The 5,000-nt window shown below is 41.1% G+C and overlaps 1 long non-coding RNA gene across 1 annotated transcript in view; it reads left to right on the top strand.

Annotated features, from left to right (window-relative positions):
* The window catches only part of LOC138948140 (uncharacterized), a 6,874-nt gene extending 4,587 nt beyond the window's left edge, over positions 1-2,287 (top strand). The window contains exons 4-5 of the long non-coding RNA XR_011449900.1: positions 309-459; positions 1,417-2,287. This is a non-coding gene — a long non-coding RNA (uncharacterized lncRNA). The remainder of the gene's footprint in view (positions 1-308; positions 460-1,416) is intronic.
* The last annotated feature ends 2,713 nt before the right edge of the window (positions 2,288-5,000 follow it).

Genomic DNA, 5,000 nt, shown 5'->3' with positions numbered 1-5,000 from the left:
GCGTATGACAAAAGAAAATACTAGAGTTAACATAGGTTTTATTAATGGCCGAGAAGGTCAAACCATGTCTACTTTTGACGCGAATGCCCTGCGGTAGTAATTTTGTGTTAGTCATGGAGCGGAAAACATCTTACCACCATCCTACCTCGGTACACATCGTTGCGATGTCGTATCCGCTTTGCGCATTTGGAAACATGCGTTCTTTTGTTCTCCTAAGGCGAACATTTCGACTAAAACATTGCCCATATATAGTTTTAATCCTTACAGTATGAGTATGTCATTATTACTAACACATCTGTCTTGCCCAGTGTACCATGGCTCTAACGTCAGTCTGATGATCACCAATGAGATTTACGGAGAGGTAACAGGAGACACGACCGCCCCCATGACTCCCCGTGCCGGCATACCTTTGCCACACACACCTGATGACATCACTGGTGAATAAAGAGATATATTAATGTAAGCCATGCCTCGCCACGATTCGGTATCGAATAATATTCTCTGGTCCCTAATAGGCAAAGTACCTGTGGGACATGAAGCATCATTTATTGATATTGACTCGCCACGATGCTGTGAGGGTTATGCTCACATAACTAAATCAGACTAAATATTAAAACTGTTGAGATTATGACGAGGAAGATGACAATGTCTCTGCTGTCACTACTGTTGCTGTTGCACAACGATTGAGCACAACAACATTTAGATGAGATTTTAGTTTTCAAGTAACGAGAGTAATGGAATACGGAATGACTGCTTTGCTTGTGGCGCAACCAGGCCTCGCCCGTAAGGAAACACTCTTAAGATAGCGGGGATGTAGCTCAGTCGGTAGCGCGCTGGATTTGTATCCAGTTGGCCGCTGTCAGCGTGAGTTCGTCCCCACGTTCGGCGAGAGATTTATTTCTCAGAGTCAACTTTGTGTGCAGACTCTCCTCGGTGTCCGAACACCCCCGTGTGTACACGCAAGCACAAGACCAAGTGCACACGAAAAAGATCCTGTAATCCATGTCAGAGTTCGGTGGGTTATAGAAACACGAAAATACCCAGCATGCTTCCTCCGAAAGCGGCGTATGGCTGCCTAAATGGCGGGGTAAAAACGGTCATACACGTAAAAGCCGTGGGAGTTTCAGCCCATGAACGAACAAGCAAGCAAGCAAGATAGCAATGTTGTATAGCTGTGATAAACACAGCATGAGACTCATCATTTATTTTGAAAGTAAGCAGCTCACAAACAGAGCAAGGGCAACAACAACAACAACAACAACAACAACAACAACAACAACAACAACAAAACAAAACAAAAAATCACACGCGGTGTTGGGATGAAAACATGCGGGATTGATGCATTGAATTTTGTGGATGATTCAGGACGCATTGCACAAATTGTGCTCGTAACGTGTCATCTTGTTGGCTTTTCAGAATTTGACGGCAGTTCTTCTGAAACCAGATGTTAGACGAACGACATGGGCGCAAAGGGTGCATTTCGTTAACTCCATTAGTTTCAATGCTGAATATGCAGCGCGCCGGGTTGGCTGAGTCGAGCTACACTACAGTATGCTGTGATGACAACGTCTTAGAGTTGAACAATGACATCACACGAACCTTTCTTAAGTTCACGCAGTTTCATACAAGGGGAAATTAGTTAAACGAGAGTGTGTAATTTCAACCAGTAGATCTATGGTCTGAATGATGATACTGTTTTAATTGATAACTAAACATAAGATCGTCTCTTAATTGTGTAACATGTTTCCCATTGAGTGTTTTTCGTCGCATCAAATTCTATTTTTGTTTCTCTGTTTTCATTTTGTTACAAAAGTCGTTTCTAATTTGGTTTGTTAAAAATAAGAAATGGAAATTCATCGGGCGACTTTAGTAAAATAATAATCAGATTGTAATGTACTTTGTGTTGCTTGCTGAAACGATGCTTGAAGAACGACTTTTCACTGACATAATGTTAATAAATTTTACTTTCCCACGCTATAAACCTACTTATTCGTAAATGTGTTGTAGACAAGACGGGCGCATGATTGCTTTCTCCATCATGTCGATGATCGCCTTGTTAGAAGCATGTTTTGCTTAAACACTAGCCATGTGTCATAGTTAACAGTATATTACTTGCATTTTTTTCTGATTTTATTTCCGATATGCAGACAATGAGAGCATTGTGACATTCGGTCTTGCTACAAGAAATGTATGTGTACATATTACACAAGTAATCACGGCAACGGTGGGTGAGAATACGAATGCCATCACTCTCATCAAACCCTTAAATAACGAATTTCGTATTCTGAGGTGTTGTGTATTTTGCCCTTGCATGGTGCCCTTATATGGTTTGATCTTATCTGAATTGTTGATACAAAAACTGCCTGTCGCGAATGTACCAAACACCAACGTTTTTGAGTTTGGTAAATGGTGAGTTGTACAGCTGTTGAATAACTGTAGATGCACTATTTGTATTTCTTGTATTCATATAATCTATTGTTTAGTTTAACACTCAACTTTTGTCCATTTACTCTCCAGTCATGAAGTCATTTAAGTAGTTTGAAAAATACCTTGTATTTCACATGCACATTGATGAAGAGTTTTCTTTGACACGGCAGAGAAATGAATTAAAAGAAGAGAACAGCCAATTCTTTGCTTTATTTCACTGCTGAAAACATGATCTGAACTTGCTTTTAACATGAAATGAGTATAACTGTCGAACAAGGCATGAAGATTAAAATCTTTTCACGGGCGCATCTGCCGTATGATATTTCTGCATGATGATGCTTTTTTTTTAAAGACATGAATGCCATTAGACGATCTTTATCTTTTCTTAGCTCAGAAGTTTCACGTGGAACCCTCAAGGCAAGAGAAAGAGAGGGCGACCCAGGAACACAAGGCGCCGAGATTTGGACGCAGACGCAAAGCACATGGGAAAGACGTGGGGAATGCTGGAAAGACTCGCCCAAAACAGAGATGCATGGAGGGAGCTGATTGGCGGCCTATACCCCAGACGGGGTCACAGGCGTAGGTGAGGTGAGGTGAGCTCAGAAGTTTGCTTTGTTCCAGTACCCAACCACCAGAGCGCTTTTCAAATTGCAGGAATTAGGGATTCATTCAAAGCAACAATCCACGTTAATGAGTTTATCTTAGACCAGTGTAGTAACTAACCGTCTTAGCACATTTTCTGCGTGTAAATGTAATTGTTGGAAAACAGGGGACAAGGAAGTCAATTAAGCCTACAAATTATAGATTTAGGAACTCTCAGGTTTCCACCGGGTCCGGATAAACACACACACATACACTTTCTTTTTGCCAGATAAACACAGGTATCAAATGTCGTTCTAGAACAGGCCGTAGTTCTTATCGAATCCTAATATCTTTCGCCCGTCGCATAATCATAGTGTGATGTGGTAAATTGTGACTGTGCGTGACTGTCTGTCTGTAAATGTCTGCCTATAACTGTCTCTCTGTGTGTTTCTATTTATGTGTGTTTTTCCCCGAGTACGCTAGTACTTGGGCTCAGCAGACTTTAATCGTGTGTCTGTGTGTGTGTGAGTCTGTGTGTGTGTGTGTGTCTTTTTCCACTTAACAGCTTATTGCTGGGAAGCTCCTGGGCGCAGTTCGTTCAAAAGTTGATACACTAACTTGATAATAGGTCCGATTGATCATATTAAAACTTCATAATGTTACCTGGGACCTAAATGCGAACTAATCCACAAAAACGACTCTTGGCGGTGGGCGCAATTCGCGGTGGGATAGAACTGCTGTTCGGCTAATAGAACAGCCAGCCAGCCAGCAGGCTTTGCGTGCGTGTGCCACATCGCGTGCTGCGCGACCTGAACGAGCAAAGTTAGCACACTAGGCATTTGAGTTCACTGGCAACATTGTCAGAGTTGGTGGCTTAGTGGAAAGCACGTCCGCCTATGGCCAAAGTGATCCGGGTTCAATTCCCGGCATGGGCGATCTATTTTTTTTGTTTTTTTGTTATTAAATTCTTGTTTACTATATTGTTTATTATGAACGTTTTAATGCTTTATTTTACTCTAATGATTTTTTTAATTGTGTAAAATATATATTTTTTTTAAATCCACGTGCACAAGACAAAAACTTTCATACTGGGGGAGCGAGCCAGTCTGAAGAGTACTCGGGTCCAGCGCGAGCGTTTTTTTATAATAATAATAATAAACGTGGTAACATCTGACGGTCAAAAGAAACTGACATAAGCGTGCATTTTATTTCCAACATTAGGATGAAGAGTGTGATTACCACATCCTTGCAATGGGGTTTTCGTTGCTTTAACATGACCGACGTCTCGAAAGTAGTGCTGAAGGGGAAGAGGGGGGTGGGGGTGGGGGGGGGTGGGGGGGGGGGGTGCAAGGATGCGACAGGGAAAAGGTAAAACGAAGACGCTCGAGATAAGTTCATTGTCTGTATCATAACGGTTTGTCTGTCGGTCCATTTACAAGATCACTGGGTCAAAGTACAATGAATATCACGTTTTGATTTTTCACAAATCAAACGTTCAAATAAACTACAAATCTTGATTATTTTATTCTGAAGACCTTCGATGTTTTGATTAAAATAAAGAATACACATACGCTAGATATTGCTGAAGAATGTGAGAGTTGTGGTGGCGGTCTACTGGCGGTCTGCTGGTTCAAGACACAACCAGAAGAATTGATTAAACAACACAAATGATAACCATCTTAGGGCCATCTTTTCCCTCAAACTGTTGACAACCGTCCAGGATTTTACATGTACAATGTGTCTACACCGCGTATTGATTCATTTCAATATAATTATTTCTCTCGCTGTAAAATAAAAACAAAAATATGGAGATTTTATTTGAGAAAGGCGAATGTTCCTGTGTATAACTCTGTTGTGAATTATTTTCTGTTGTTATGTTTGACTTTATGTGCAGTAAACGACATTATCTGAATTGCTAGTCTGATTTGTGCTGTATTCACTTTGTGAACATGCGGAAGGAAGGGGTGTGTTTGAGCGTGTGCTACAAAGAA

The sequence above is a fragment of the Littorina saxatilis genome, linkage group LG15 (genome assembly GCF_037325665.1).
Source record: "Littorina saxatilis isolate snail1 linkage group LG15, US_GU_Lsax_2.0, whole genome shotgun sequence".
NCBI classification, from domain to species: Eukaryota; Metazoa; Mollusca; class Gastropoda; order Littorinimorpha; family Littorinidae; genus Littorina; species Littorina saxatilis.
Note: the sequence above shows the minus strand (reverse complement) of the source record. Positions and strands in the feature narration are given on the sequence as shown.